The following is a 14452-nucleotide window of genomic DNA, read 5'->3' on the forward strand; positions in this document are numbered from 1 at the left end:
CTGGAGGCAATATATAAAATGGGAATGGGAAATGGGAGATGAGGAAACATATGGGAAGTTTGATGGAGAGTCTCTGCTAACATTACTAATTATACAAAATAATACTCTGGTCACAGTTCAGAACTTCTCTTCCTTAAAAAGCAAAGTCTTCTGTACATTCACAAGAATGCATCTCAGGATCAAATATGTGATGAGTTATACATTTTGTCACTGAAGTCTAACATATACAATACATAAATCTTTTTTTGTTAAGATTTTATTCATTTACTTGATAGAGACACAGTGAGAGAGGGAGCACAAGCAGGGGGAGTGGGAGAGGGGAGAAGCTGGGTCCCTGCTGAGCTGGGAGCCCGACGCGGGGCTCGATCCCAGGACCCCCAGAATCATGACCTGAGCCGAAGGCTGACACCTAACAACTGAGCCACCCAGGCGCCTCACAATAGATAAACCTTAAGCGTATAGCTGAGTTTGTCCATATGTATGTACCCACACAGCCAACACCCATGCCAAGATACAGTTCAGCACCCAGATGTCTGTGTCCTATCCAAACCTAGCCGTGATCCACCTGGCACCTAGCGCTAACCCCTTGTGTGACTTCTATCACTGTACATTAGCTGAACGTGTTTTTATCCATCGTCTCAATGGAATCGTACAGAGTACAAATTTTGATCTGGCTTTCTTCACTCAAACACTACATCCCTATGACAGTAGCTGGTTCATTGCATCGCTCTATACTGATTTCATTGTTGAACTAAACCACTATCTGATAGAGGGCAAGGGGGCCCGATACTCCAGAAGTAATGTAAAGCTAGCAATGAAAGAATCGTCACAGTGACAACTGAGGTGATCAGTAGATCGTGACACCACAGTTGGACGCGGACACTGGCTTTCAGCCCAATGAAGACCACAACCGAGCCCGACCGACCAACTGTATGAGAGGAAGGGAAGGAGAAAGAAGGGGCAAAAAGTTCCAGATGGTCTCACGATTTGTTTTCTGTCAAACCATTCTACTCCTTTGGTGCTCACACACTGGTTTTATTAAAAATAAAAACACAAAGGTTCCTGAAGTGATACAAGTACATCAAATTAGGAAGAGTAAGACTATTAATATAATTTTCATTAAATCCCATAAACAAGAGAGATTTCCAACAAGATGTTGATGCATGATTAATTCACTTTAATTATGTTTTTCTTATTTACCTGATTTAAAGTTCTCTCTTCAATCATGACATGTTATTAAAAAGGTGTCTTCATAGACATAAGTTTCCTTCCGCAATCTTCCTGTCTCTGAGTGAGATTCATTTCACTTTATAATCAATAAGCCTTGTGTTCCATTGTGCCTCCTTCAGCCGGCTGCTTTCACATTATTTAATCTGCCTTAGCGATTCCTAGGGGCTTAGAGATTTAATGTCGTAAAATAGAAATGAACAGTCTTTAATCACCAGGTTTGCCAGAAATGGTGTTAACCCAAGTTTAATGTCCCTGTGTCCCAGGGGAATGTTTGTTGGCTCCAAAACAGTGAAAAATATTTTTCACGCTTTCATTGCAAATTTTCTGAGTAAAATGCTTGCTCGCATCATTAGACATTCGTCTCACATGGACACAAACAATGGATGGCTTCCCTATTGTTTTACGATATTCTTAACCTGGTAGTTCCTGGAATGGTGCAAGTCCATAAACACATACTCAAAATGAACACATACTTAAAACAAAATACAGCAGAGAAAAATAGCCAACAACAAAAGCAAAGAATCTTTGCTTTCTGTCTTGTTTGCCAATAATTGCATGTTTTGATTCCTTTCTGGTATAACTGCAAAATGTTAACCAAATGTTTGTCTCCCGATATGAATAATTAGCACAAAAACACAAACTTCCCATAATGATTCTTAAGGAGGAGGCTGTGCCCCACCCCCACCCCCCAAGAACAGCCGTAGCTCTTTAGTAAAATTCCATTTTCAATAGTGAGTTCTCTGCCCTTTCATCTCTTAACCTCCATCACCATTCACTCCTCTTGCTGAAACAACAACTCTTGTCCCCTGAGCTCTGCCTCAGTTCCTCACTAGCACCTCCGCTCAGCCTGGGACAAACAGAGAGCAGCGCCCGAGGCATTTCTATGCAGACACCATGAGTTGGCCACTAGAAGCAGAGGATTCACTTGGGTTCTTTTCCTTTCTTTCCTCAAAGCCTACAAAATGGGTAAAGTCTGTACCTAGTGAATGAGCAGTCAGCCATGATGCACATGCTCGGAGAGGGCTGTGGAGACCCCAGAATGATCTGAGGAGCCCATTTAGCAAACTCAAGGCTGAGACGTGAAAATCAGAAAAAGTCCCCGCCCCCCCACATCAATCTATCCACGCATCTTTGTCCTTGGGCGCTCACAGATTTCCCTGCGCTCCCTCATGGCATCAACCGTTAAGTCTATATTTGGGTGCCAACCTTCCCACGTGTCCCCCCTCACAGAATTTGCCATGGAAATGGCCTGTTGCTTACACTACGTCATGGGGTGGAAATTTTGGCTGCACTGAGATCCATCCAGATGTGAGGAGATCGAATGCGGAAAACGTAATTTCCCTATGAAGAGCTAGGATCTGTTTCCAGTCAGAAGACAGATACTCATGCTCCTCATGTGATCCCCCAACTAACAAGGTTTGGATCATGGTGAACTTGAATGTCCTCAAGTTCAGTGACGAAAAGCAAGAGGGGAGCCAACTCCAAACTCACATGAAAGCAAAGGGTCCTTATTCTGCATGCCTATAAACTTGCTACATGTCTGCAAATACTGCCAATAGGATAGTTCTAAAGGCCTTGGGTTACCATTAAAAGGAAATTTGAGAGGAACACAAGGTAATATTTTAAGCTTCCTTGGACAGCTTTTGGAAACAATACTACCTCATTTTCTTTGAACTACTCTTCGGGTAGGATCAGGTGCAGATTTTTATCTATCATTTAGCTCCATGCCAATCTAGATGATTCTTAGAAGCTCTAGGACTCTTCTTTATCACTGTTCTTGAATCCATGCTATTTTCCTTTCGGTAAATTCACCAAAGGCTCTTATGGTAAACATTTCTGTGCAACACGCCCTTTCTGATGAGCTCCAATTCACTATATAAAATATAAAATTCACTATATATAAAATGCGCTACGTACAGGGCTGAGTTTGTGTGATGTTATTGTAAATACAAGTCGATTTAAATATTAACCTTGTAACACTCGTGTAAAATATAGGCTTATACTAATTATCCCAACACAAAATAGAAAATATAAAAAATACTAGGCCTACTGTCTCCCCTCAACACATTCAAACTCCCCATGTGATTGTCTTCAAAATCATCGATAACCAACTAAATGACAACTGACTTGCCAAGGCAACATGGTCTCATGTCCAACCCAGGGTCTTCCTGCATGACACGGCTTCAGTACATACTGATTTCTCTGAGACTGGGCTCACAAACGACTCTCTTAAACCTTGGCTTGGAACTGGGAAACCTACTGTGAGAAACTGAATATACCAAGGCAACATACTTTGGCTGGTTTTTCAAAAAGATACAAGGAATGGGGAGCAGGGGAGCAAACATGGGCCACTCTAAGTCTACCAGAAAGTTCCTCTGGGGGTAACTAGGTGGCTCAGTTGGTTAAGTGTCTGCCTTCGGCTCAGGTCATGATCCCAAGGTCCTGGGATCGAGCCCCACATCGAGCTTCCCACTCAGGGGGGAGCCTGCTTCTCCCTCTCCCGCTCCAGATCTCCCTACTTGTGTGGTCTCTCTCTGTCAAATAAATAAATGAAATCTTTTTTAAAAAAATCCCTCTGAACCATAAGCTGTCCCGACACATTTCTGTCAATTATATAGAGAGCTGAGGTAGCACAGTATTTTTCAAGCTGTATTCAGAGGACCACTGATAGGGTAATATAAATGATCTCCCACTTGGTGAGCAGGACAGGAGCCACGTACTGAAGGACGCTCTTGGAGAAGTAGACCAGAGAGGAAAACCTAGGAGGCATCCTTCTACACACATACCTGCTTCTGTTTGTTTACCGTTGCATTTTCTAAATTTATCTGACCACATAACCCTGCTTTCGTGTAATAGCCTCTGCAAATAATATTTCCTTTAGGAAAGTCTCGTACAGTGAAGAGCACAGAAAGGAGAGCCCCAATGCCCCTTTCTGGGACTCTGGATAAAGCTCCTGACACCTGTACCTCCCAAACGTACTCCTCTCCAGAATGCAGGAGATTTACAACATTTTCTTGAGCCCTAACACTCCATTATTTTAAGCTCTGTATTAATAATGAAAATAATGAGCACATTAGTATAAGGTCAAATTCTACAATGCCATAGAGATGGGATTTTTATGTTTCACATTCAATACTGCATTGGGGTGCCGCTTTATCTCATCATTAAAAGCAATTTGTTGTGCCAAGTTTTAGTCAGGCTGATATACCGGCGACACTGTAGCATAATGAAGATGTACCAAGACTAAGAGCTCAAAATCATTCCTCTCTTGCTTCTGCTGTTTACCTGTGAGAACTTAAGTGAGTCATTTCACATTCCTGGATTTCAAATTCCTTGCTTCACTTGGATTTAAGACTGTTGGAATGAATGAGCCCTCTAATCCCCTCGCAGCTAATATTCCATGACCCGGAGCACTGTGACCGTCTTAAATGGAGACATAAAATGTGGCTGCTGCAAATCTGCTTGTACACCCTGAACTTGACCCTACTGATTACTTCCTGTGGAGGCCTTATGAGAAATGCTTGTTTCTAATGGTAATGATGTTCCAAAGATATTAGTGAAGCATCCTTTTTTTTTTTTTTTTAAAGATGTCATTACTCTCCATTCATTCATCAGTTTAACTGTTATTTATTAAATGGCTGATATATGCCAGGTGCTCTCAACTGGGGGGGGGGCACAAACATGCGTCAGGCTGCCACCCACAAGTGGCGTTTAATGACAAACACGCGCACATGGGAATTATCATAAAGGTTCTAGTTTAAATCAGGGCTTCTCAGCTTCAGTGCTATTGACATCTGGGGTCAGCTGACTCTTTGGACTGTCGTGCAGTGCACTGCTGCACGTTCCCTGGTCTTTACCCACTAGATGCCAGCAGCACATCCCTCCGACCACCAGATGGGACAAGAACACTGTCTCCAGACATTTCCAAGTTTCTACTGGTAAGAGAGGAGCAAAATTACCCTTATTTGACGAACACTGGTTTATTTCTTCATTTTTATTTTTTTATTTATTTGAGAGAGAGAGAGAGTGTGTTTGAGGGTAGGGAGCAGCAGACGGAGAGGGAGAGAGAGGGAATCTTCAAGTTGATTCTCCACTGAGCAGGGAGCCCAACCAGGGGCCAGATCCCAGGACCTGAGATCACGACCTGAGCCAAAATCAAAAGCTGGATGACTGAGCCACCCAGATACCCCGACAAACAATGATTTAACTCTATCCTTTTATTTCCAGAGAATTTTCCATCTGTGTGCTATGCTCTAAGTGATTCTGACCATAAAATTCTAAGGATAACAATTCTATCCTATCTTTATTGCTGTAATTTCTGTAATTTTGTAATTATTTATTAAGTGCCGCTGCAAGTGTAAGGGGCTATCCTATTCACGAGAGGCCTTTAAAAAATTAGGATAACATAATTATCTGCCCTCAAAGGTTTACCGTCTTGTTTGGGAGAGTGATCGGAACACAGAACATCTCCGGTAACAGTCAGGTGGAACAAGTGCCAGCTGGGGCTATAAATAAATGAATCAAGAACAAGTCATTTATTCCACAAACATTTCCTATGATGTTAGTGGCTTTGGGCTCTAGGGAGGAAACAGTAAACGAGATAGATCATTGCTACCAGAATGGAGCCTCCATTCCAGTGTTCACAGTAAAGACAGTCATTTCTCCCTCATGTTTCCCAAGGCACTTCTTTTTCCTGGAGCTTTTAAAACTGACATATTAGGATCCTTTATTTATTTATTTATTTATTTATTTATTTATTTATTTATTTTTAAAGATTGTATCTCTTTATTTGACAGAAGGAGAGAGAGCACAAGCAGGGGGAGCAGGAGCAGAGGGAGAGGGAGATGCAGGCTCCCCAGGGAGCAGGAAGCCCAACACGGGGCTCAATCCCAGGACCCTGGGATCATGACCCGAGCCGAAGGCAGATGTTTAATGGACTGAACCACCCAGGTCCTCCCACTGGCGTCCATTATGTTCTGTTCTCAGAAATTCTCTTGCATCACAACAGCCTTCTCACTATGGCAGCAAAGAGCCAGGTTCCCTGTTGGCCTTCAGGATTCTGTCCCTAACTGCCTATACCGGGGTCAGTGTGAATCCTTTGGGTTTCTTCAACCTCCACTGGACCTTGTTCTTCCCCCTTCATTTGGTCTCCCCTCCTGCTGGGAAAGCCTTTTCAGGACTTGTCAGCTCTTCACAGGGTTTCTAGGCTGTTTGTTGTTTCACATTGTTTCTGGCTGCATCCCTCCATTTGGGGGCACCCCTCCCCCTCTCGGATGTGGACCTAGCAAGGGACAGTGCTATGGGGTTCTAGTCCAAGGTTAAGGTGGGCTATTCTATCAAACTGCCCTATTACTAGTTCCTCCGTTTTGCAGAACATTCTCCTAGCCTCCATCTGCCCTAGTCCGCCACTGGATGACGTTATCAGTCGTGCATTTTTCAATCTGCGCATAGGCAGGACAGTTTCTATTTGTAACGGTCTGTAAAGTCCTTGTCTTGTCTTTAACATGTTTGTGAATCTAAATGATAGACCAAGTACCAACTACTGATGTGCTTATTTCTATACTGAAATCATACCAAAAAATTCAGGACAGACATAACTTCTTTATCCGTGATATCATTTTCTTATCTGATAACAGGGACATAGCTGCATCTAGAATAACCACTTAATAGAGTAGGAAAGAAAAAGAATACACTTCATGAGAGCATGCAAACAATTTTTTATCTAATAACTCAATGATTTTAACTCAACTTTGAACAAACTTGGCCTGCCTTAGTGCCGAATAGCTGAAACACCAAAAGAATGTGTTTCCTGACTGTCATTTTTTTGGTTCATGTATCAAGGAAGTCAACTCTCTTCAACTCTAAACATTAGGTAAATGTCCTGTCTATGTCCTGTTGCTTTCTGCATTGGTTGTAAAGACCTCTGGTAGCATCGGTTCGTTTTGCCACCCCACAAGTCTGTCCTTCAGGGCTTCCATTCCGTTTGGCCATCACAGATTTCAGAGAGCTCAGTGGGACCCTACAGCCACAAAATGGAAGCTGTTCCTCTTGAGCTCAGGAACCATGGGTGCACACTGACAGCCAGCTGGTCAGATAACATGATCACAGAGGCAAAAGGTCCCCAGACCCAACCACCAAGCTCATGTTGGGTCACCATTTCCAAGCTAGATGTCAGTGTTTTTCTGATTCATCTTTGAAAATTACTCTACCTATTGGTCCATCTATAATCTGACCTGTAGAGCAGAGATAGCATGAGCTCATTCACTGTGGCATTCTGATCAACAGCGTATGTCCCCAATACACTGAGCTCTTCACAACAGGCTGGTCTGTAAATATATAAGACAATCAAAACTGCTTTGATAAATCACTCCAGGATAGAAACCAAGCACAGACATTCCTGACTTCCAAAGTCATAGAACTCTTCTTGTCTGTTTCAACAAGTCCAGGATGGACCCTCCAATAAATGAACAGTGCAACAAGAGTTGGTGCCAGTGAGATTTTGGACACCTTTCTTCAATGGATCAGACACTTGCTTTTGTGCAAGGAAAACAGTCCACAGAACAAAAACTGCTCGTCTATACTGGCTGAAATATTCTAGAATATAGGCCCAGCAGACTGTCCCGATTTCCTGCTTGTACCCAGCTCCACATTCACTAATTAAAGGCATTAAGATAACAAAATTTAAATACCAATTGCAACTGAAGGGAAACTGATAGGCTCTCTCCTACCCTAGGCTCCTACATCAGTGCCCTTTTCTAAACTCAGTAGCCATTACTCAAAACTATTTCTCAGAAATTTAGTAACTTATCTTTTCTAACATCTTTGCTTTTCACATGGACATGCTCCTCTAAAATATTCTATAAACCTCATGTTTATACCTTTACAAACCCAAGAAAAAGGTACTGGAAAAATCTGACACCTTAAATAAGAAAGCCAATGAATAAAATAAGAGTGGTAAAGATAGTTTCATAGGCTTCAAAGGAAGAAGCAGCTACCAATGATCAAAATTGGTTTTCCTATGATGTCACCATAGAGTTGATCCCTGTGTTAGCATGGACACATCTAGAAGCTACTATACTGCTTCCAATACCAATTTCCCCCAAAGACTTTGAACCCCTTCTCTTACTCCTTCCCCTTTCCCTGTCCTTGCATCCTCCAGTGAGATGTGCGCTTTCTGGTATGGAAACCAGGAACAACCTAGCAGAGCATAAGGAATCCCTGGATAATCACCAGCACTGTTTCTACAGTCACGTACCAACAGATGAATAGTTGAGCAGACCCCATATTTATATGCCAAGAATGCTTTACTTTCCTCCATGCCTTTTAACTAAGCTACTGGCCAATTCTATTTCCCCCAATCTAATCATTTGAACAAAATCTTCTTAGAGGTACATGTAATGCACATGCACACATATTTAAAGGACTTCCTAGCAATGATATATACATACACACACACACACATATGTATAAAAAATGGGCATGCATATACGATAACACAAATTACATTATGTGTTTATAAATATCTGAGTGTTAATTGAAACTGATAGTCACTTCTGTGGGATGGTAAAAAAAAAAAAAAAAACCTCAAAGATCTAAAGGGTAGCAGTCTGATTTTATTATATGTGCTGCCGAAGCGAGCACAGCAGTCTGATTTTAAAATTGCAACATATATGACCAGTCTGTTAAACACAAGAGAATCCCATTGTAAACATGCCCACATGACTGCACTTCAGCTCCCTAGAGTCAAATACAATGCATAATTTAATTACAATTTCAACCCTGTATTTTTCATGCAGCTTGTAAAAGAGATCAAAGAGCTTGGCCATGGGCACAAGCTAAGTTCAAAGTCAAAAAACTTACCGTGAACTTGGTCTGAACATGCACTGCTAAGAGACAGAGCTTACTTCACAGTCTTAAGATACAGCCAACACGTGGAAGAATGATTTACAATAAACAATACTAACTTGCCCTGAGCAGACGGACAGGCTTTGACTTAGAACTTCAGCCGCCCACCCGTACTCTCCCTAAGGGATTACGTTAACCACACACGCCTTTAGGAACAAACCTGAGCGAGAGGTGAGGTTTCCCAGTCTTTCTGTGTCTCTGAAAGCTATTTCTTAACAGGTTTAGGAAAAACAAACAGAGCCACTCAATAGAAATAAAACAACCAAGTGAATCCCAAAGATTTCACCTTAAAGAAAAGAGAACCGAAGAGTGCCCTTCCATTTCCATGGCGACAACTTTACTTCTACCCAGGTTCCCACCGACAATACCCCTGTCTCAAGGACAGAAGTCCCGTATAGTTCTGAGTGCTCGGGGACAAGAATAGTCCAGCAGCATGTGGGAACGTCAGGATCATACTACACCCTAAGTCAACTGCAAGTTGCAATCTCTCCCCTTCTTCTTCTGCTCTGCTGGCAATAAAATCTAGGAACGTATCATTCCAAACGAAATGAAACAAGTCCGCCTTTGCCCATGCATTCCCCCTCAGCCCACATTTCCTACACGGAGCACACATTTCATGCTTTACCTTTTAATTACTGGATTCTGTCAAGGGCTCTTCCTACGATATCCAGCAGGAACGCAAGTTGATGCGTGTAGTTCACCCCCGAGTGGCATTTGACTCCACTCTATGCAATCCCTCTATACAGTATGGATGAACGGGCCAAGTTCAGGTTCACCTCCCTACAGTGTCTTTATTCCTCACAGCACAAGACTAGAGAGCAAGCAAGCCACTGCTGCCGGTGATACTCCGCTCCTGTGAAACCTAATGGAAAAAGCATGTTGCAAAAGGCTTTTTACAGGCTCGCTCTCCTCACACTCGCTGTGCCAAACTTAAAGCTGGAACACTGATAAAGAAGAACAAAAGACAGGGGGAAAAAAAAAAAAACAACCCAATACAAACTGCCCCCTCTGGAGGAGCTTTGTCTTCCAGCCAAACATTACCCACGCCAGGCTTGGGCACAACAGATGAAGCCACGTATGAAGCCTTGAACTTTATTACCCAGAAGAGTCCGGCCAAAATCGCCTGGATGCCTGAGCCGAGCAGGCATCAGTCCGCCCAGCGCTGCCTCTTTGCAACGTGCGTGGAGTGTGCAAAAAGAGAGCAAATAAACGCCCAATAAACAACAGAGAATGCAGCCAGCAGCTTGACCTTGCTCCTGCCTTCAGAAACGCCAGACTGCTCTGTTTGCTCGGGACTCTCCTTTTACCTACATTCAATTTGAATGAGCCGGTGCGAACGCACTGCCCCTCCGCTCCTGAGAACAGGATGCATTTATGTGAAACACGAGGAGCATGCCTAATGCCCAGGCATCCTGTGCATTCCCAGGAGATTTTATTACACGGCGAGCTTCCATTTCACGGCTGAACCCCTGCCAACACCCACCGCACTCCTGCAGCCGCCCTTCCTCCAAGCCACACGCGCTCCCGTGCACCTGACACGCGGTGACGTCCTGTGCGAGGAGAAGCACCTTTTTGCAAGCTGCTGCTGTGCGCACCCAGGGGTGCAGGGGGGGATAGAAGTGTTGCCCGGCGTCGCTTTTCTCTTTTAATCAGCAACTTTCGAGACGGGGAGAAAACCAGTAGCTGATGAACTGTGGAGTGTCAGCTTTATTCTGACAAGTAACTGCTCTGTGGGCCGTTATTAGAAACGGATTCATGAACACAGACCACCCTGGCTTTAATCCTTCTGTGATAGATAACATTAAATACAAGCTTAATAAAAACCCACTGTACAAAAAGTGCATGATGTCCTAGAACATAAGAACGCGTGCCTACCAGGCCACGGCCAGCATCCCATCTGATTAAAACGACCTGCTACCAGCAGTGACGGAAAGCCGGTCTGCTTGGTACATTTAATTTTACATGTCCCCCTCACGTATAGCTCATAATTGATTGAGTGGAGAAGACACTATGATCACACTGCTATTTTTCTTCCTCCAAATTGCCCCCACTGTACAGCATGGTTTGAGGAGGAAATGTGGATGGGCTGCCTGTTATGGGGGCCTTTGAGCCCAGGCCTTCAGGACAGTGTGCCTTGACGGGGACTTTCCCGAACCTTCTTTGGGACCTCTGCATTTGGGGAATACACATTTGGATGAAGCAGGGAGGTTTTCCGTGACTCTCATTCTAAGGGCTGAGATGACGGACGCTGCCAGACACGCCACGGAGGTGGCAAGCTCCCCATCGGGAGGAAACAGTTTAGATCCGGGGCAATATTTCACAGGGAATGCTGAGTAGATGCCACAGTGATCCAAAAAATTCTCTAATCCGCAGGTCCAGACACTATTTGGTCACTGGACCGAGGGCTTCTGCACGTCTCTGGAATGTCATATTAATCCCACTCACGAGACAATGATATATAAAACAGATGTTAATTTGTGAAGTATAATTCACCCAATAAATAATGTATGACAAAAATCAATGTTTTTCTGATGACCAGAATTTTCACATCGACCCATCAAGCTTGAATCAACTCTATGTTTTCTCCTAGATTCAGGTACCTAGGACCTGGGTTAATATGATTATTTAAGATTTCTGTTGCATAGAATGACATTTTTGAAACAGAAAGAAAAAAGAAATCTAGTACAAAACCTAGCATAAGATTTGGTACGGGTACATTACCTTCTATGAGTGTCTCTTTGAAGCTATAGCCTATTTGCCCTCCAGGCATTAATAAAACATTTTTTCAGGTGAGTGAGTGCGTGCGCGCGCGCGCGTGTGTGTGTGCACTGATGTACTGGGAATAAATACCAAGCGATATCAGCCTCACCCTTTAAGTTAATCAGAACTTAAAAGTGTCCTTAAGAGATTTTTTTCAACAAATAGTTAATAAATGCCTAACTTAAAGTAAAATGTAATGGCTCCTTAGAGTTATAGGCCAAAGTATACGGATGCAATTTCTAATCCTGGCACAGATACTCAAAACCATTAGCGTAAGACAGGGAGGCAGGAGTGGTGAGGCAGAGGAGACATAGATGCACAGGTTAGCGTCAAGGACTAAGAAAGGACATTTTTAGGCAAATATCCCAACCCACTTTCTGAAAAGGTACTTATGATAATGATTGCTCACACATAGCCTGGAAAATCAGAGGACGCCTTCCAGTGTGTGGGCGCGTATGGAAACAGCTGTTGGGAAATGATGACTACCTATATCTGTTCAAAAATAGCAGTTCTATCACTTGGTAAAAGACTCTCAGGACTGATCAATTCATTTATCCATTCATTTCTTCACGGCAGCCTTTCCAGACTGCCTCCCATGGCCCAGATTCCAGGCTGCCCATCAGGGGACATGGAAATGAATAATAGATCATTCCTCCAGACCAGATGGGGCTCATGTTCTTAGAATCGAGGATGTCTTTCCTTATTTCCCAAAGGAATACCTCAGCCAAAATCCCACAACATGACATTACAGGACTTGACGAGAGGGACGTCAGACCCATCAGGAATAGCCTGGGGCGTTTTAACCCATGAACCCAATCTTCCCAAACACCTTAGGGGAGAGAATCTGAGGAAACACCAAAGATGAGGGGCCCGTGAAGTACCAGCAGAGACTGCGAACAACCGGCTGACTCCCATGACCTTCACCTTCTGCTCTCTGACTGGGGCTTCCAGACACTGTCGATGGAACTGCAGTACGGTAGTGAAGGTAAGGTGACTCACGGGCTGGCCTTGCACTAGGAAGGTGATCCTAGATGGCCCCAATGGGTCCAGTGGAATGACATAAGCACCGACGGCCAAAGGAGAAGGTGGAAGAGGAAGTTAGAGCCCAGAAGCCTGAAGAAGATTCGGTGTGCCATTGTTGGCTTGAAGACGGAGGAAATACAAGTTGGAGACATGGATACCTCTGTCCTACAGATGCGAGGGATGGACTTCTGCCCACAAACAGGGAGCCTGAAGCAGCCCCCAAGCTCTACAGGCTGCGGGTCACAGTCCTGGCGGATACCTTGAATTTAGCCACGTGAGACCCTCAGCAGAAAATCGAGCCATCCCACGCGGGGCTTCTGACCGGAAAGAGTCGAGCGAATACGTGAGTCCTGATGACGTCACTAAGTTAGTTACAGTCTCTTCCACAGCAGACCTCTGATAAGCCAGCAAGGCGAATGGCCTAGGTGGGTGAACTTCTATGAACCCATCAATCATCTTGGCAGACTTTCTCCTTCCTTTGGCTCCTCCCAGAGGAGAGTAAGCCCTACCACAGCCACAGATGCCACTGGATAGACAAGCCAAGCCCAGAAAGACGTGAGGTCAACACAGGAACACCCAAAGGCAGGGCACGTGATTGTAGGCCAGACAGAGCGGAGGAGAAATGGCTGTACAAGTAAGTGCCGGACACGGTGTTGGCTTCAGGGGATTCCGAGGCAAGGAAGGCAAGATCTTTGTCTTCGAGGGTGTTATAATATAGCGAAGGAGTTGAGGCAACTCAGGGAAAGAAAACCAAGAACAGAGATGCCAGGAGCAGAGAATAAAGTCATCTCTTCTATTCAGAGGAAGGGGGTTGGGAGGTGGGGGGCCCTGAGCTACAGACGGTATGAAAACCAAGCTGCCTCTTTTCCACAGATGCCAGACACCAAGAAAAAAGATCGATGACTATCAAAATCTAAACATTTTCTCTCTTTCTCTCTCTCTCACAGACTGTCTCCAACTCTCCACGTGCATGACCCTCTCTCTCTCTCACCTCCTCATCGTCCCAGCCACACTGGATTCTGTATTTAAAATAGCGAGAGTTTGGGGCGCCTGGGTGGCTCAGTGGGTTAAGCCTCTGCCTTTGGCCCAGGTCATGATCTCAGGGTCCTGGGATCGCGCCCCATATCAGGCTCTCTGCTCAGCAGGAAGCCTGCATCCCCCCCTCTCTCTGCCTGCCTCTCTGCCTACTTGTGATATCTCTCTGTCAAATAAATAAATAAAATTGAAAAAATAAAATGAAATAAAATAGCGAGAGTTTGATTTCCATGTGAACTTCGGCTTTCTTATTCCGGACCGAGACGAACACCTCTCTCACCTCTATCTAGTCTGACTGAAGTCCACGATTCTTATCTTTCCAAAGATTGAGAAATGCTCACCTTGATTTTCTGGATGACTAGTCAAAGGACTAATCTACTTTCCTGCGAAATTAGAATAATTTCTCGCCAAAAATTTCTAGAGTTCCCCTTGTGGAACTCCAACAAAACTATAAAGAAACTTGAACTGAATGTAAAGCTATCAGTAAATTCAGGGACAG

At 44.0% G+C, this 14452-nt stretch overlaps 1 protein-coding gene across 5 annotated transcripts in view; it reads right to left on the reverse strand.

Annotated features, from left to right (window-relative positions):
- Nucleotides 1-14452, reverse strand: part of FRMPD4 (FERM and PDZ domain containing 4) — an 843416-nt gene that overhangs the window by 303876 nt on the left and 525088 nt on the right. The window contains exon 1 of one of the 5 annotated variants that reach the window (XM_059384958.1): nucleotides 9761-10129. The exons of the other annotated variants lie outside the window; for them this stretch is intronic. The gene's annotated coding sequence lies outside the window, so the exon portion shown is untranslated. Of the gene's footprint in view, nucleotides 1-9760; nucleotides 10130-14452 lie in introns of those variants that run through there. 5 annotated transcript variants of the gene reach the window in all.

Source organism: Mustela nigripes, chromosome X, assembly GCF_022355385.1.
Source record: "Mustela nigripes isolate SB6536 chromosome X, MUSNIG.SB6536, whole genome shotgun sequence".
Taxonomy (NCBI): domain Eukaryota; kingdom Metazoa; phylum Chordata; class Mammalia; order Carnivora; family Mustelidae; genus Mustela; species Mustela nigripes.